Genomic DNA, 19,549 nt, shown 5'->3' on the forward strand with positions numbered 1-19,549 from the left:
TGTGAAGAATTTACAGTGGCAAGAAATAATTAAAATACAACTTCATTGGATGTTAATCTTGGTAATGCTCTTGAAGAGGGAGGTCATTGCTCGCTTTCAGATTATGGAAAGTTACAATTTTTTTAGGATTTTTTGATTTCGGAAGAACTGAGGTGATTTTCTATGTACTGTAGGGGGGAACTTACTTTTGGGTGAAAGTAACTTCTTAAAAAGAAGTCCTGCTCCACTAGCAGCATTTCCCAGCTGCTGTCACTCTGACAATAGATTCAAGCACACCAGAGGTCACCAGCACTCTATAAAATCTAGTGATGCTCTTGAACAGAGACAGCATATCTCAGAGTTGCAGGAGGGAGATGCACTGGCACACCCAGCAGAGCTGAAGGCTGAGCCCCACTGGGAGGGGGCAGAACAGGTGTGGGCAGGGGGCTGGTGCAAGGACAAATGCCAGCATGAAAGGCCGGACACTGTGAGGGGACACTCTGCAAACAGAACTGCAATGGACTGAAAATGAACAGGAGAGAAAGCAGTAAGTCTGAGAGTTTTATTTGCTATCAAATACATCCCACACACCCACCTACACACAATCCCCATCCCACCACTCCAAATTGGGATCCCACTTCTCCCAGTCTCCTCCCAACCCCATCTCAGCCATCTCAGTGGCTGTGGAATCTAGTTAGTTTGGTATGGCATTGAGTTTTTTTGAGGTGGGATTGAGCCTTTTTGGGGAAAGACTGAGCTGTTTTCACTGGGATTTGAGTGGTTTTGAGGTGACAGATACATCGATATTGGCTTTTGGATCACAAAGAGGTTGAGAAGAGAAAGAAATTAAGGACAAACCGAAAGGCTAAGCAACCAGGTGTGTTCCCAACACGGACCACAGGGCATGTGAGTGACCAGGGCTGTGCCCAAAGTACCTCCTCCAGTGGGGGATGGAGCTGGAGCAGCGCACACAGCTCTTCCCACACTCGCAGGGCTTCCCTTACCGGTGCCTCCGTTGGTGTTTGCTCAAGTTAGAGCTGCTGGAGAAGCTCTTCCCACACTGGGGACACTCGTAGGGCCTCTCCCCAGTGTGGATGCGCCGGTGGGTGATAAGTTGGGAGTTCTGCCTGAATCCCTTCCCACACTCAGGGCACTGGAAGGGCCTCTCCTCTGTGTGAACCCAATAGTGTCTGAGGAGTTTGGAGCTGCTCGTAAAGCCCTTCCCACACTTGGAACACTCGTAGGGCTTCTCCCCAGTGTGGCTCCTCTGGTGCCTGATCAGGGTGCAATGGTGGCTGAAGCTCTTGCCGCACTCCCCACAGTCATAGGGCCTCTCAGCATCGTGGGTCCTCTGGTGCTTGATCAAGTCAGAGTTCCAGCTGAAGCTCTTCCCACACTCAACACACTGGAAGGGCCTCTCCCCGGTGTGGGTCACCTGGTGGCTGATCAGGTGGGAGTTCAGTCTGAATCTCTTCCCACATTCCCCACACTCGTAGGGCCTCTCTCCAGTGTGGATGCGCCGGTGTTGGATGAGGTTGGAGTTCTGCCTGAATCCCTTCCCGCAGTCGGGGCAGAGGAAGGGCTTCTCGTCTGTGTGAATCCGCTGGTGCGAGACGAGACTGGAGGTGGTCGGAAACCTCTTCCCACACTGCCCACACTCATGTGGCCGTTCCCCAGTGTGGGTCAGCTGGTGCTGGATCAGGCTGGAGCGCTGGGTGAAGCTCTTCCCACACTGCCCACACTCATAGGGCTTCTCCCCAGTGTGGGTCCTCTGGTGCTGGATCAGGCTCTCTCTTTGTCCGAAGCGCTTCCCACATTCCCCACACTCATATGGCTTCTCCCCAGTGTGGGTCACCTGGTGCCTGATCAGATGGGTGCTCAACCTGAACCTCTTCCCACACTCCCCACACTCATAGGGCTTTTCCCCAGTGTGGATCATCTGATGCTTGATCAGGTCGGAGCTCCACCTGAAGCTCCTCCCACACTCCCCACACTCATAGGGCTTCTCCCCCGTGTGGACCAACTGATGCTGGATCAGGTGGCAGTTCCGGCTGAAGCTCTTCCCACACTTCCCACACATGTAGGGCCGTTCCCCCGTGTGGGTCCTCTGGTGCTTGATCAGGTCGCAGTTCCACCTGAAGCTCTTCCCACACTCCACGCACGTGTGGGGCTTCTCCCTATCATGGAGCTGCTCATGGAGCACCAGCTCCGAGCTCTGGCTCGATCTTTGGCTGCCTTCCCGGCCCAGGCTGGCTCTTTCCCCCTCAGATCCCCGCGATCTGCGTTTGCAGCCCCTCCTCGTGTGGGATCCCCGGGGCTTTTCCTCCCCGTTGGCTTCCTGCGCCGTGGAGCCGCTCGAAACGGCCTCTTCCACCAGGTCCTGCCGCGGGCATTTGTCCTCCCTGCTCTCCATGCTCAGCTCCTGCTCTAGGGGAGGAAAGACAAGGACAGGATGGGATTTGCCTCCGTGCCACAGGCAAGGGCAAGGAGATCCCCTCAGGGCGTCCCCGCAGGACGGCACCGGCACCCCTCGATGTCCCCCCAAGGGGCCTTTTCCGCTCAGCCTTGGACTTCTTCATTCTTCCATCGCTCCCCCTCCCCACTCACCTGCGCGATGGGGGGAGCGATGACGATGATCCCACAGGTGGGGGCTTCGACCGCGCCGCCGCTGGAGCTCAGCCTCGATCCGCCTTTGTCCCTCCTTTTCCTCTTCCTCCCGCTCCTCCTCTTCCACCGCCCTTTCCGCTCCTCTGTGTTATCTCCACCTCCTTCTCCTCTTCCATCCCTCCCCTTTCATCCCTTCTCCTCCTCCCTAACCCCACCTCTTTCTCCTCCCATCGCTGCTCTCTCTCCGCCTTCATCCCTCCTCTTCCTTCTCCCCCTGCTCTTCCCCCCTAACCGGCTGGAATGGCGAGGGGAAAGGGGGCAGGGAAAGGGCGGAACCGTGAGGGGAAAGGGGGCAGGGAAAGGGCGGAACCGTGAGGGGACACTCTGGGAGGCGGCACTCTGCAAACAGAACTGCAACGGACTGAACATGAACGGGAAAGAAATCACTAAGTCTGAGAGTTTTATTTGCTATCAAATACATCTCACACACCCAGCCTCACACAATCCCCATCCCACGGGTCGAAATTGGGATCCCACTTCTCCCAATCTCCTCCCAACCGCATCTCACTCCATTGGCTGTGGAATCGAGTGAGTTTGTCACAAGCTAGAGTTTTTTTGAGTGGGGAAAAAGCCACTTTGATGTGGAGCTGAACTCTTTTCCTTTAAGACTGAGCTGTTTTCACTGGTGTTTGAGTGGTTTTGAGGTGACAGATCCATCCATCTAGGCTTTTGGAGTGCAGAGAGAGGGAGAAAACAAAAAAATTAGGGCCAAACCAAAAGGAGAAGCAGCCAGGTGTGTTTCCAACATGGATCACAAGGAATGTGGTTCCTCCAGTGGGGGATGGAGCCGGAGCAGCACACGAAGCTCTTCCCGCATTCGGGGCACTCGCAGGGCTTCCCTTACCGGTGGCTGCATTGGTGTCGGGTCAAGTGAGAGCTCTGTGAGAAGCTCTTCCCACATTCCCCACACTCATAGGGCCTCTCTCCAGTGTGGATTCGCTGGTGGACAACGAGTTGGGAGTTGTACTTGAATCCCTTCCCACAGTCGGGGCAGAAGAAGGGCTTCTCCTCTGTGTGACTCAGATTGTGCAGGATGAGATGAGAGTTGAACCGAAAACTATTCCCACACTCGAAACACTTGTAAGGCCTCTCCTTAGTGTGGATCTTTCGGTGTCTGATCAAGGTGTCATGGTCCCTGAAGCTCTTCCCACACTCCCCACACTCATAGGGCCGTTCCCCAGTGTGGATTCTCTGGTGCTTGATCAGGTCAGAGCTTGACCTGAAGCTCTTCCCACACTCCCCACATTTGTAGGGCCGTTCCCCAGTGTGGATCCTCTGGTGCTTGATCAGGTCAGAGCTCTGGCTGAAGCTCTTCCCACACTCCCCACAGTCATAGGGCTGTTCCCCAGTGTGGGTCCTCTGGTGCTTTACCAGGCTGGAGTTGCAGCTGAATCTCTTCCTACATTCCCCACACTCATAGGGCCTTTCCCCAGTGTGGGTCCTCTGGTGGCTGGTCAGGTGGGAGCTGCAGCTGAAGCTCTTCCCACATTCCCCACACTCGTGGGGCCTCTCACCAGTGTGGATCATCTGGTGCTTGACTAGGTCGGAGCTCCACCTGAAGCTCTTCCCACACTCCCCACACTGGTAGGGCTTCTCCCCCGTGTGGATCACCTGGTGTCGCATCAGGTTGGACTTGCGGCTGAAGCTCTGTCCACACTCTCCACACTTGTAGGGTCTCTCACCAGTGTGGGTCATCCGGTGGCTGATCAGGTGAGTGCTCGTCCTGAAAGTCTTCCCACACTCCCCACACTCATGGGGCCGTTCCCCAGTGTGGATTTTCCGGTGCTTGATCAGGCTGGAACTGAAGCTGAAGCTCTTCCCACACTCCCCACACTCGTAGGGCCGTTCTTCAGTGTGGATCATCTTATGCTCGATGAGCTTGGAGTTCCACCTGAAGCTCTTCCCACACTCCACGCACGTGTGGGGCTTCTCCCTATCATGGAGCTGCTCATGGAGCACCAGCTCCGAGCTCTGGCTCGATCTTTGGCTGCCTTCCCGGCCCAGGCTGGCTCTTTCCCCCTCAGATCCCCGCGATCTGCGTTTGCAGCCCCTCCTCGTGTGGGATCCCCGGGGCTTTTCCTCCCCGTTGGCTTCCTGCGCCGTGGAGCCGCTCGAAACGGCCTCTTCCACCAGGTCCTGCCGCGGGCATTTGTCCTCCCTGCTCTCCATGCTCAGCTCCTGCTCTGGGGGAGGAAGGACAAGGATAAAACGGGATTTGCCTCCGTGCCATAGGCAAGGGCAAGGAGATCCACTCAGGACGTCCCCGGGGACGCGCTCCCCCCTCTTCGCTCTCCCCATTTCGGGATGCCGGGGCTTTTTGGGCTCCCGGGCTCCTTCTCCCCTCATTCTCTGCTTTGGGCTGCAGGGGCCCCAAGGAGTCCCCCCTGCCCAGGTTCTCGAGGTCCCGCCAATGGCAGCGCTCCCCGGCACCCCCCGATGTCCACCCAAGGGGCCTTTTCCGCTCAACTTTAGACTTCTTCATTCTCCAAACATCCCCCTCCCCCAAAAAAACCCCAACCCAGACCCCCTCGGGGATATCTGGGCCGAGCTCCCTCCCCGCTCACCTGCGCGACGTGGGGGCGATGATCCCACAGGCAGGGCTCGAAAGCGTGGTTCCCTCAAGTCAGCCTCGATCCGCCTTTGTCCCTCCTTTTCCTCTTCCTCCCGCTCCTCCTCTTCCATCCCCCCTCGTCCTCCTCCTCCTACCCAACCACACCTCCTCCTCTTCCATCCCTTCCTTTCCCTCCCTCCTCCTCTCTTTCCCCACCTCCTTCTCTTCCCTCCCTCCTCCTCTTCAATCCCTCCCCAAGGAAAGGGATGGAACCCCGAAAACCCCCAGGACTCCCCCAAACCCCGAAGGACTCCCTCAAATTCCCCCCAGGACATCCCAACCTCCCCACAGGATGCCCCCAAGGCCCCCCAGGACTCCCCCAAATTCCCTCCAGGACATCCCAGCTCCCCCGCAGGATGCTCCAAACCCCTCCTGGTCTGCTCAAAACCTCCCCCAGGACTCCTCAAAATCCCCCAGGCCAGTTTTGGGGTACAGCGAGTGCTTTATTACATTTGTACAATGGCGGCACTGGCCCCCCCCCGGTTTTCTATGGTTTGTGCTGGGGGAAAGGGGGAAGCGGGACCTCAAAATTTGGGTTTTGGGGGAGCCAGGACCCCAAACTCAGATTCTGAGGGGACCAGGACCCCAAAATTAAGGTTTTGGGGGTGGCCAGGACTACAAAACCAAGGTTCAGAGGGTGCTGGGACCCCCAGATTAGAGTTTGGGGAGGCCTGGACCCCAAAATGGGGCTTGGGACCCCACCCAGGGCTCATGGTTTTGGGGGGTTCATTTCCATCGGGGTCACACCGGGGGAGGAGGTGGTGACAAGGCCCTGCTGCCACCGGACCAGCTCGGTGTGCTCCTGAGCGCTGGTGCCAGTGCCCGCAGCCAGCCCTATATGTCCTCCTGGAGGGCAGAAACGGGGTCAGGGACCCTGAAAATGGGGTTAGGGACACCAAAAATGGTGTTAGGGACACCGAAAATGGGGTCAGGAACACCAAAAATGGGGTCAGGGACAATGAAAATGGGGTTGGAGAAACCAAAAATGGTGTTGGGGACAACAAAAGTGGGGTTAGGGACAACAAAATGGGGGTAGGGACACCAAAAAATGGTGTTAGGAACACCAAAAATGGGGTCAGGGACAATGAAAATGGGGTTGGAGAAACCAAAAATGTTGTTAGGGACAACAAAAGTGGGGTTAGGGACAACGAAATGGGGTTAGGGACACCAAAAATGGGGTTAAGGAAGGTTATTGGAAGCTGCGAAATGCACCCAAGTATGACCTTCAAATGGAAAGTTTCCATGCTCTACATAGAGCCAATGATGTGAATTGAAATGGTGCTATACTGAACTTAGAACAGAGGTGAAGTGCTGTGCTCCTGTGCTAATGCAAAACTACCTTTGTGAAGTATCTGTTAAGCTGAACATCAAAACCAAAATAGAAATGTTTACCAAAACCAAAATAGAAATGTTTACCTGTGGTTGTTTCTTCATGCAGGAATACACTGAAGAGATTGAGCATCTGAAGTGAGACCTTGCTGCTGCTCGAGAGAAAAGTGGAGTCTGTCTTTCTGTTGAAACCTCTGAGTATGTCTGTAAAATTTCTATAAAATAATTAACAACAAATCTCAGGTACTGATACCTATACTTATACAGAAATACTTTCAGATATATTTTTAATCCAGGAAGTTCAAGATAGTTAGGAAAATTTAACTGTTTGCTCAACTTGTTCTTTCAAAATTAATGATTATACAGATAAAATCTAATAGGCTTGCACTGAGAAATTTTTGTATGTCTGGAACTTACCATAAGCATTAGCCAGCATGCAGATTCACACATGCAGCCTTTTTTTTTCTTTCAGTGGAAGCTAATACAGGAAAGTAAACTTGATATACTTAACTTCACTTTTAATAGGGCTGGTTTGCACAGAAAGTTTACAATGGAAAATGCCTTAAATCTTCTCTGCCTTAAGTGAAAATCCCTTGCTATTCATATAGAATCTTCCAAAATTACTGGGAATGTAGTGTAAATCTTAAAACTACCTCTTACTTGACTAATTTGTTCATTTATTTTAATCCTTGCTTGAGAGCCCTTAGCGGAAAGCTGACAGTCCAGGAAGAACAAATTACAGAGTATAGTCACAAAAATCGGTGTCATGGAGGAAGAAGTGAAAAGGGTAAGTGATGTTTTTCAACTGTGGCTTAAATCTGCCAAAAAATGGAAGAAATTCATTCCTCCTGTCAAAAGGAAGAAAAAAGTTTGAAGAAAGAACAGTCAGAAGATTGTTTTTGTTGTTGGTGGTTTTAAAGTTCCCCAATTAATCAAGAATGGAAGCTTCCTAATCCTTGAAGTCAGGAATTTGAAATAATGTATGTGAAATTGCATGTTGCAGTACTTATTTTTAAAGCTGTTTTCATGTCTGCTATTATATTTTTTTGCTGATTTTTCAGCACAGAATCTGCTTGTAAAATGATATCATCTCAGCTGACAGGTATCTATCTGCTTAGGAACAAAGAATGAGAGAGGTGATGAGCTTCCTTTTAACAAATGACACAAAAATTGGAGCTCCTTGTTGAAGAGAAATGTAGATATTAATTTACTGGTACAGGTAACTCCTCTATTACTGGCTCTTCTCAGTCTATCTGGTTTTGTTTGTTCAGTGGGATTCTTTTCCTTGTGCTGTAATGGTGTTTGCTCTTATCTTTTGAGAGGAGAAGCAAGCAATTATTACAGTGAGAATGGTGTTGGCTTGATATTTGCAGTTGTTACAAAGACTATACAAACCTGTAGTTTAGGTTTAAGACCAGTAAAAATGAACAGTGTAAAACAGATTTGCAGATCAAGGAGAAAGAACTGGAAGAAACACAGAAAGATCTGCAGGAAACCAAGGTTCAGCTGGCTGAAGAAGAATATGTGGTTTCAGTTTTGGAAAATACTGAAGCAGAGCTTCATGGCACAGCTAAGCCAGGTTGTCACAGTTCTTGTACCTAATGTAAAGCATTCCTATTTTTGGGAATTTGATGGGCTATTGTTGCTAAAGCATCACGTGAGTGGGACTGGAGGGACGGGAACCGGAGAGGGGGCGGAGCCCCGGGATGTGACCGAGCCCCGAGCACGCCCCTTCCCTGCCCGTGCCGTCACAGGGGAGCGGACCCGCCTCCGACCGCGCTCAGCCGCTCGGGAACGCCTCCTGCCTCCCCTAGACTGACGTCACTGTCTCCTTCCCGTTCCGCCTCCGATGTTTCCCCCCCCGGTTTGATCCGTTCCTGAATCCCCTCCTCTTCCCCCGGCACTGTATCCGCATCCCCACCGGCGCGCGCAATTCCCGCTGGGCTTCTGCCCGCGCTGCGATTCGGGCAGATCTCCGCGTCCCGAATCCGGGTACGGCGTCATCACCGCGCGCCTGCCTACGGGTGCCGGCTGGGACTGTGCAGCTGTCCCGCCGGGCTCGTCCCTCGCGTCTGACGCTGTGGGCCCGGCCTGGGAGCCCCCCGGGTGTCTCGCGAGTTCCGCGCCTCGCCCGCGCTTTTGGCACCGCGCCGCCTGAAATCGCCGCTGCTGTACCGGCGCCGCGCCCGCGCAAACCGCGGCAGCTCCCGAGTCTCCCACCGGGTCCTTCCCCCCCCCCCCCCCTCGCCGCTGCCCCGCCGCCGCCTGAGGCCGCCGCCCGCGGGACCGCGCCCGCCGCCAGAGAGCTTTGCCCCCTCTGGTCCCACTTCGGCCCCCCGGCCCGACTCTGCTGTTTTCCCTCTCCTGTGTCCCTTTGGCTCCTGCGAATCGGGAGGACGCGCCCCGATAATGGCGCAGTCCCGATTCCTTGATTTCGCTTGGGGAAGTTTCAGCCCTGAGCTCTCCCGGGAGTGAGAGGGTGTCTGAGTCGGAGCCCGATAACCCTGAAATATCTGGGGATTCTGGGCGTTTTGGAGGGTCCCGTGGGCTTCCGGGGTAATGAGGGAATCGGAGGTGATGGAGTTCCCTCCTGCTCCCCTTCTATGGGAGCTGTTTCTGTTTCCCTGGGACAATTGGAACAAGAGACAACAACCTCCGTTTCAGTCTTTGCTCCCCTCCCTCTGCCCCTGTGGGAGTTTTAACAAGCTGCTGTTTGGCAACCCTCCTAGATTTTGCTGAGGGTACCTCCAACATCACCCGTGCAAGTGGTAAAAGTTTCGTGGCCGTTTCATCGTTTCTAGTAGCTGAATGATAAAGATGCCTGTTAATTTATTGCCAGAATCCTACTTCAAACAACAGTTCCGAGTACGGATAATTACAGCGTACCCATAACAAAAGATCTCTAAGTTCTTTCTTTGAAATTGCAATGGGATGTGCCTCTGCCACGCCCTGTAAGGCGGACAAAATCCTTAACTGTTCTTGGGAATATGTGCCCCCCATGTTCTTAATTTTGACCTTCTTACCAAATCTGAGTCGTCAGGGCAGTCCAAAGATTCCTGGTCACCGGCCAGCAGTTCTCAGGAGAGAGGATCCAGGGCACCTTCTGGCTCTGCTCCGGACTGTTCTGCTACGAGTCCCTTCGGCAGCAGCTCTCTGGATGGCCTTGAGAGTGGCTGCTGCTTCTTTGGGCTGTTCTGGCTGCTTCCCAAGGGGTTTATCAGTGCCCTCCTGGGAGCAATCCCAGCCTGGGAGCTGCCTGCCTGGAGCCCACCCAGGTCAGCTGTCTGTTCTCAGCCCCGAGATATGTGGGATGGTTCTGCAGCAGCCCGCACTCTGAAGAATGAGTCTGGACTCTTCGCTTTTTCGGTCTTCAGGTTGTTTATTATTTCTTATCTACAAAATTTTCTTTTTGCAAGGCAGCCACAGGCACTCTGACCACCCCCGAGGCAGTGTCGTCCTTTTATACTACAAACTACGTATATCATATTTACTTTTAATTTCCAATACCTATCACCTATGTTGGACAGTGCACTTCTATTCTAAACCAATCCCCAAGTGCCAACATCACAGCAGAAAATGGAGAACAAGAAGAAGAAAGAAGGACTGGACACGCCCTGATTCCTCCATCTTGTCCCCATAACCCCTATACCAAAAATCCTAAAATCTACATTTTCACCCTGTGAATACTTTATTAATGCACCATTCAAACCTGTGTGTCTTTCACATCCCCATGCCAGGCTGGCAATTCATTGGAAGGCTCAAATCAAATCCCCAGGTGTTCCGGGCAGAATGCCAGGGTCTCCAAGCCCCCCGACGGGGTTCTCAGCAACTCTGGACATCCAGAGGGATCTGAGTTCCCACAAAATCCCAGCACAAAAGAAGTCTTAAAAGGTGTAAAGAGAACACATCTGCAGCTCCAGTGGAGAAAAAATGGAGGATATGACAGAAGAGCTTCTTCAGAAATCTAAGCATCCTTTAAGATTGCTGAAATAAGATATATCCTCTGCAGATCCCTCTTTCTAGATATTTCCGTCTTACTGAGCCACAACTTTTTTTAGTATTCTCAGTGTCTCTATGTAGTGTTATAATGATGCAAAGTTGAATAAAAAGATTTACCTGATCAATCTCATGCCTTGGTTCCATTTTTATATGTTGCAGCTTGCAAAGTTTTGAAAAAAAAAAAAAAGGCAGATTATGGTGCTGTTATTATATATATATGTGGTCAAGTAAGAAATTATCTGTTTCTCAGTAGATCTAAAATTCCAGAAAGGGATGTGGAAATATGCTTTGTCAGCATTATGAGTTAGCATTTTATGTATTAATTAGCTATAAATAAGTGTTCTGGTTTTACACCTTCATTTTATTGCAGTTCCTCTGTTTGTACTGTAATACTTCAGCTAAATTAATACGTGGAAAACAAATGTACAAGCGCCTTGCTCAGAGTAAAACTTACCTAATTTTCTTATGGTGCCAGGTCTAATTTAGCTAAAACATCAGCTATGTCATCAGTCTTGTGCTGTCAGAAGAGGAAGGTTCTCTCCCTTGTTTCACAAAAGACAATAGTTTTATTTCAGTGCCTCTTCATTCTGTGAAGTCTTACTGCTGGTCTTGGGCTTTTTGTTTGTTTGAACCCCACTGTTCTTCCTCTTAACTTGCAGATGCAAATTCTGGCACCCAAAACTTAATGGGCTTAATTCTCCAATCTCTAGGTTCCATTTTCTTGCACTCTATGCCTGTGAACACTGACTAGGTATTAGCATAATCTTCCACAGTGGTTCAATAAATCCTTGATTAACTAAAAGTCAACCCCAAAAGTTGATCCCGTAGCTGTATTGAGCAGCCTAAGCCAAGTGGGAGAGGTTTGCACAAGCCTTTCACCCTACTACATTTTCCCTGTGGAGTTGACAGGATTAGTATGAGCAAACAAACTGGAATAGCCTGTGACAGCAGGCTTGCATCCACAAAATCATGCCATATTTTGTGTTCCCTGTCTTGATCCTCTTTGAAACTCTCTGCCTTGACTGTTTGGTTCCTGCTGCATGGGGACAGCCTGCTTTCCTCAGCGGCTGCTTCACATTTTCTCTTTTTCTAAAGTAGCCCTCAGTCGTGTTGTCCTTTGTTTGCAATGCTGGCAGTGATCTGCTGCTCATTGTTCCATTGGCCCAGGTATCTGGCGGCCACACCAAAGCTGAATAGGATGAAAAATCCGGGTGCAGAGCGTGTCCTGGCCTCCCTGTCCGTGCCTCCTCTCCCACTAGATGGCCCCAGCACTAAGGGTTGCTCTGAGCTCAGGTGCTGGCTGCTAAACAGGACTTGGAAACACAGCTTTTGCCAACCTTTTCCTCAAGCATCTGGCAAAAAAAAAAAAAGTCTCAAAATCTAATATTGAACTGATGCTTCCATATGGAGAATTCTATACTCAAGCTTCAGTAGGGGCTTGCTTTATGAGGAGCTCCATTTGTGTAAAAGATGATCTAGTGCATGTCTGCATTACTGCAGGGCCACTAGACTGTCCTGGTGACCAAATTCTTGTCCTGGCCTGCTCTCTGTTCCCCACCACATGGGCATTGCCCAGAGCAGAAAGCAGCAATAATTTGCTTTGGTGTATTGTATGGTGTATGACAAGGAGAAAAGAAGGGGAAGAAAAACAAAGCAACACTTGTTTTTGGTGTGCATTCATTGTAATCACAGATCTTACCCAAAGGGAAGAAATGGCACCGTCCAGACTAACTTACTGGTATTTTGATTTTATTCTGTGTAAGGCATCCTTTACAAGAAGGGCACAAAGCCATTTCCACAGAACAATTTGCAGGTCACCCACACTGACTCAAGCCAGCTGAGCACGAGGGAGAGTTGTAGTGACTGGGGCTCTGGCGGATGGCCACGTTCTAATTAATCTAATGAGTACTGTTTGCATTCTAGACTAATGGTTAAGTGAGACAGCTCTTGATTTAACAACAAACTTAGATGCAATGTGGGGAAGTGAAATAAGGAGAAATAAGTTTAAATGCATGTGAAATACAGGCACTGTCTGTGACTGATGCTGCTGTGTTTTGCCAGTTTATTCTGGGCTAAGCAGTTTCCCTTACAGGGAGACCTCAGGGGCAGCAGCAAGAAGGAGAGACATCTGACTTAGGGAAAAATTATTCTTCCTTTCCTTTCTGCTGTTTAATATTGTACTTGATGAGATATTTTCATGTGCAACCATCAAGGCAGATTTTCTCAGTCTGTTACGAAAAATTAATGATTTGCCTATGAAAATCATCAGCTTCAATGGACTCCAAATCCACTGCAGGAGTTCTGAATGTGTCTCTAAGGTAATTCCTCCAGCTTTCTAGAGCCAATTCCACCCAAGTATTTTGGCTTCTACCTGTGAAAATGAAACCTTTTGAAGAGTTTGTTCCCCTGAGAGTCTAACAATCCATTTTTCACATGAAGACAGATTTAAGATCCATCCTTCTAAGCCCACTGTTAAACAACCATTAATAGTTAGCTAGATAGTTATTGTAAGCTTCTGTATTTGACTGTTAACTGCAACTGCATGTGTGTGTCTGCTCCATATAGAACAAACCTATCTAGGGATTGAGTTGATGATGCCAAAATGATCAAGTTTGCTAAAAAATGTAGAGTGAATGTGTGAGGTCTGGAAAACATTAACAAAAATAACTAAGTAACACTCCCTATTCATACTTAATTCCTACTGACATCAAATTTAGCTCTGTGTGCTTTGGACTCATTGGAACTGTTAACGTGAAAAATCTTGCTGCACAAGTCCTCTTTGAAACATATATTATTTGTGTTCCGATTGTGCTGTTGGAAAAAAAAAAAATGGTCATCACTGCAGTTTAGGCAGATTCTCCATTGTCTGGTGTCTTGTTATAGTCATTCATATCAGCACAGAGTTGGTGTACAGTAGCCACAGTCTGTGTTAGCAGCATTTTAGATTCAGTTTGCACTTCCATAAATGATTGTGCAAGATGTGAGAGGCAGTGGAGCCCCTGGGAATGATAGATGGGTTTGGGTGTAATCTCTATGTGTGTAGCCAACACATAAAAATATAGAGAAGTTTTAACATGTTACTGTTGCCATCACCCCAAATCAATAGAATTAAACAAGCAGCTTTCAGTTGCACTTCTAGGCAGGATCCAGAATAGCTCATGTTGTTGGTGTCAGATCTACAGGAAATATGAGCCTACAAGGAACAATACATTGCTTTGTTTTCATGGCATTGTTCACCACATTCTCATAATGGTCAGATAAGAAAGTTTTCAGACCAAGGAAGGGTTAGAAAAGTGCATTTCAAAAAGTATTACAATTTATGTAGTTTAATAGGATGCCTCTTTGCAGTTCAGAAAAAAGGTTAAAATAAACTGCTCTCTTTTTTCCATAAAGCAGGTTGAGGGACAAGGCTGTTGAAAAGAAAAGAAACCCCACTTCCCCAGTATTTATTTGGTTTAGGTTTGTGAGAAACAAAGCCTACTAGTCTGTTAAAATTTAAAGAAAATTTAATAAGGGACAAGAGGGAACAAAGTCAATAAAGGAAAAAGAACAGTGCTGGGTGCTTAGCCACAGCCAGAGGCACTCCTATATACCCTGGGCATTGCATCAGCAACTACATATTCATAAAATGGTCACATATATTCAAACATTTTAACATGGTTCCTCCTCTGTCCTGCCTTTTTGGAGCATGTGCAGTGGCCTTAGTCAGGGTCATTTGTTATTTTTGATACATTCAACAGGTTTCGATTGCTTCCGTGGTTAAATGTTAACATTTCAACAACGCTTCACCAACATTGGTATTACAATACAACATTCACATTAAAAGAACTCTAAACTTTAGCAAAACTTCTCTTCCAAAAGTCAGCACTGTAAAACACATAGTATTCACTCTAACAATTGTGAAAGCCAACACTGTAAGATATTCATCACAGGTTTGGGTTTTTTTTCTTCTCAAGGGACTCTAAAAGTCAAATGAAGACTCCAGTGCTCAGCTGCAGCTGCTTGAGTTTGCTCTCATCCCTGTGCAGGAGCTGGAGGGATGCAGACCTTCCTTCATAAAACCTTCTTAGAGGAACAACATTTGAGGTAAATAGCATTTTGCCTTTTTCTTCCAAGCCCTCTCATCCTAATGAAATGGAAAAAAGATCCTGTGCTTGAAACACACCCAGAGCTACAGTCTGAAGTAGTGTTTAGACACAGTTAGATGGACGTGGTGTGGGACTCAACCATAATTACCACAACCTGTTTTGGACCAGCTGCAATGTCACAGCTATTTCAAGTGTCTGCTTCCTGCAGGTGCTGGTCAGCCCCTGCTGAGGTGTGTCTGCCCTGTTCCAACTAGTTTTCTTCCTCTGTCTCTCTCTTTCATTTATTTATTAATTAGCAACATTTTAAAAGACCAATTGTCTTGGTTTTGGAGACAAGTTTCTGGAGAAAAGTCCCTGGAATGAGCATTGTCTCTGAAAAGAGCTTCAATAACTCCCTCTCTTTTCTTCTGCAAATGAGAGAAATTGATACCAGTGGGTATCAAAGTGAAAAACTCCCAAATAAGTTTATTAACCAAAAAAAAAAAGGGGGGGGGGCAAGGGGCATGTGCACAGAAAAGGATGCACAGAATGCACAGAAAAGGATTGAATAAATGCTAGATATGAGCTCCCAGAACTTCTTACTCTCCACCCACCCACACATCTCCACATCAGAACAACAACAAAAAAACCTCAAAAAAACAAACAAAAAATGTTCAGGGAAGAAAATTACTTGGACTGACCATGTGGCCTGGAAAACAAAATGACGACTGGTCCTTTTTGTCTCCAGGAAGGGGAAGAGGAGTTCATGTAGCAGCCCAGAGCGAAGCAAATGGGAAATCTCTTGAATTTCTGGTGTGGGTCCCCTCCTCACAGCAGCCCAAGTTGGTGGATTTTAATGTTTTTCTCCTGTTGCTTCAGGTCCTCCTAGGTCTTGGGTTTGGGGCTGTCCTGCTGGCTCCCCAGGGAGGCCCAAAAGGAAAACAAGCCAAGCAAAAAAGAGTTCAAGGGAACAAAAAAACCCAGAATCTGCTGGGAGGATTCCCAGTACAGCCTCCAGGCTAGGGGAAGGGTAGGGGGAAAGCTTCTTGCTTTAAGCAAGCAAAAAGCCCAATCCAACAGAAGTAACAATGCAGCGTCCCTGGTCCGGAGAGATTGAACACAGCCAGGCTCCATCTTAAAGATACCCCAGCCATTTCTGGGCATAAAGCAGATGATTAGGGAATGAAGTACCATCATAAAATCACCCCAAGACACCAATCACCCTTTGACCTAGGTGGTATCCTATCTGAAACTGCTGTGGATGCTTTTCTTGAACAATCTTCCTTAGAGAAACTAGGTTACACAGAACCATGGAACTGTCAGGGTTGGAAGGGACCTCTGGAGATCATCCAGTCCAACCTCCCTGCTCAGGCAGGGTCACATGGAGCAGATGACAGAAATATGTCCAGGTGGGTTTGGAATGTTTCCAGAGAGGGAGAACCCAGGATCTCCCTGAGTAGCCTCTTCCAGTGCTCTGCCACATTCCATGGAAAGAAGTTCCTCCTCATGTTGTTGTGTTTTAGTTTATAACCATTACTCCTCATCCTGTCACGGAGTGCCACTGAAAAATCTGCCATGGTCTTCCTAAAAACCTACTTTGAGGTATTTTTATGTACTGGTGAGATCCCCTCTCATCTTCTCCAGACTAAACAAGCCCAGCTCCCATGTGGTCTCCTCACAACTGATGCTGAAGACTATACATGGGAGGCACTAGTTAGGGAGACTTGCTTTCTAATTCAGTGTCCAATTTCAGCTTTAACTAAGAATCCTATTAAAGTCAGAATATTTAATTACTTAAATATAAATCTCAATACTTCTATTTGGAACCTTGAAAGATTTTGCTGTATAGTCAGCCAAATAAATTTCCCAGGACTGTAGAAAGCTGTGGGGAATATTCAGTGCTTGCTTCTTGTAGGAAGGAGGAGGAATAGATAATTGCTGGAAAGCAATGAGAGAGAAGAGCCATTGTAGCCTGACTTAATTGAGCCACTCATTTTCAAGTGATGGAAAGAGTGCAGAGAAATAGAAGCAGTGTTGTTTGTAACCTGTTCTTATGTGTCATTAGGGTGTTTTCATGCACGCTGCCTGGAGGCACTTGAACAGCAGCTTGCCTGCTGCCCACAAAATCCATTCATTTAAACAATAAAAATGAGCCATCTGGGCACACAGTGAAGGCCCTCAAAAAGTGCAGACACAATGAAGATGGAGACTTTGGAGCTGTGCAAAGACCACAAGAGACCTAGAGGAAAATACAGCTGCTGTGAGGTGCTGTCTGCAAAGGCAACACAAAGCCTTGTTTGCCTTTCCTAGATAACCATGTAGTCAGAGAAACCCAGCGTCATCAAGGTTGGAAAGACACCCTCAGGATCATTTGTACAACTGTGAACTCAGCACCACCACAGTCACCCCTAAACCCTGTCCCCAAGTGTTGGTTCTCCAGTCTGATTTGGAGGCAGACACTGAATGCAGAGCATGGCACATTTTATGGTGGCTGCACCACCATGTGCCTGAAAATGCCTGAAGCTTCACCTTGCACCTGGGACTCATTACCCTGAGCAAGCCAACACAAGCCAGCCAAAGCCAGACCTCCAGCACACCCCAGGGGCAGAGCAGGCTTGGGATGGCTCATCCCTGCTGGCACCACTCTGGCTTGCCAGGGATCACCACCCTCACCAGCTCTGCTGATGAACCTGCAGTGCAAACACTCTCTAACCAAGTTCTGTTGGAATGGACAGCTAGAAAACTTCTGCCATGTAATAGATCAACTCAACAGACAGGGATATTTTTATTTATTTATTCCCCCACCCCTCCAAGAGTAATTTCCTCAGGGCTGGAGAATAGCATTTTGTTTCCAGCCCATGGCTGCATGCAGTGGCCCTGCCTGGTTTATTGCTGAGGAGGGTGATGCCAAATCAATTCCACACTTAGAAACAAGGCATTCAGCTACTGTCCTCGGTGAGCTTTTCTACTTTGTGTTCGTTCATACCTAATATAATCTTTCCACCATAAGGAGCTTGCATGGCTAGAGATAGGCAGGATGCTGCCACTTTCAGCTGGGAACATCAGCTTCCAGCGTTCGAGCAGTTGTGAGAGTGTTTCTCTTGAAATTTTGGGTACTTTGTTCACACCTTGTGCTTTCTGTGCATGGCCTGGTGTGCATTTATTGCCTTTCTTTCAGGAGAGAGTGTGTGGAGGGAATCATAAAACCTGATCACTTAATCAGTGCATAAAACAGCAATTTATTAACAGCTCATGCACAAGGAGCAAGAGCAGCACCAGCATCTCACTGGACACATAACTCCACACCAGGAGGCTTGATTGTCTGGGAATTGGTGTTCAAAGCAATTGCATTTTTCTATAACTGGGATTGCATGGGATTATGGTATTATAAATGAAATTTGCTCTAAAGGCCAGTGGTTCTCTGTATCTTATGGATTACTCCAGCTTCCTCTCAAAGGAATTTTGATAATCCCTCTTTAATGAGACTGGGCTAAATTGAATTACATCCTGCCTTCCCCCTGAAGTGGGATCATCTTCCATGACACTGGACATGTGCACAGAACAGTCTTATGTATTCCTCTCGAGGTGGTACATGTGACCTATATAACAAGACCTACACAAATAGACACAAGCTTAAACCTAAATAGTTGTAGAAGAATTATTTTCTTTTAAGCAGCTTGGGGCCTGAAAGCCTCTGCTTATCATCACACATTATTCTGGCCCAGCCAGTTCAGTTTTATAACTGGAGAAGGTAAATCCTCTGAGGGTATTTTGTAAGTTTTTTGTAACACACTGGCACTCCAAGGTCTGCAAATAACACCAACCACTTCCAGTGTTCTGATCCCTTGAGATTAATTCCCTTGACACAGTAGAGATGGAAAAGCAAAGGGAGTAAACACTTGCTTGGTAATAGGCAATGGGAAGCTCTGAAGTTTTTCCCACTGCTGGTTCAGAGTAGTAGGTGCCACCTCATCATCCTGAATCTCCACAGATGGCTTCTGAAACTCCCTGACCTGGCTGTTCCCTCACTGACTGAACATCCCTCCTGGCCAGTCTGACAGCATGGCCAGGTGAATTACCTGAACAGGTGAGGTTTTGTGTAAGACCATGGATGGGGAAGGACTAGTGAGCAATGGACTGGAAACTATTATCTTCTCCTAGTTGAAGTTGGGAGTGACTCAGCCATTTGCCTGAGCTGTGCAGCCCCACTGCAGCCAAGCCTCATCTTGCTTGCTGACACAAAAGCTGCCAGTGATGCTGAACAAGAGGCTGCCATGGCTTGCACACAAACTGAGTTATAAGAGGCTTTCCCTGAAGACATCATGCTGTCTTTATTCTGCTCCTAGTTCTTCCTTCAGTCCTGCTTTATCTAACCCACTCACTGTAGAGAAACAGTAATTCACTTTCTTTCTCACAAACACACCCCTCCAGTTTTATTCCAGAACCTATTTCCAAGTTTGAACAGAGAAGTCCTTATTTTGGACTGGGTATAAAAGCTCTCTTGAAGATCCCCAGGTTCACTCACCCACTGTGGTCTCATCTCTCTTGGCAGGAGAGATGAGTAACTCACTCACCCTGTGGTGCGTTACTGTGCTCTCCCTGTGCCACAGGAGTGCTCCTGGAGGGCCAGGAGCTGAAGGAAGCTCTCAGGCAATGGAGAGAACATGCTGGGCTGGGAGTTATGTATCCCAGCTCACCAATGGCTTTGCCTTCTTCCTGCAGAAAAAAATTCCTGGTGCTGCTGTTCCACCCTCCTGGGTATTTGCTGTGAGGCAGCAGAACCAAGCTGGGTGCAGTCTGGGAGGCTCCTCCTCACCTTCTCCAGTATATAGCACATTGCAAGGCACAGCTCTTTCCAGAAAGCCAGCAGAGGTGTGGGGAGGAGGGAAGAACTTGC

General features: G+C 48.4%; 1 pseudogene; it reads right to left on the bottom strand.

Moving 5' to 3' along the window:
• Window positions 1-537: 537 nt before the first annotated feature.
• On the bottom strand, window positions 538-9,875 carry LOC132087490 (zinc finger protein 271-like; annotated as a pseudogene).
• Between the last annotated feature and the right edge of the window lie 9,674 nt (window positions 9,876-19,549).

This window comes from Ammospiza nelsoni, chromosome 2 (assembly GCF_027579445.1).
Source record: "Ammospiza nelsoni isolate bAmmNel1 chromosome 2, bAmmNel1.pri, whole genome shotgun sequence".
Classification (NCBI taxonomy): domain Eukaryota; kingdom Metazoa; phylum Chordata; class Aves; order Passeriformes; family Passerellidae; genus Ammospiza; species Ammospiza nelsoni.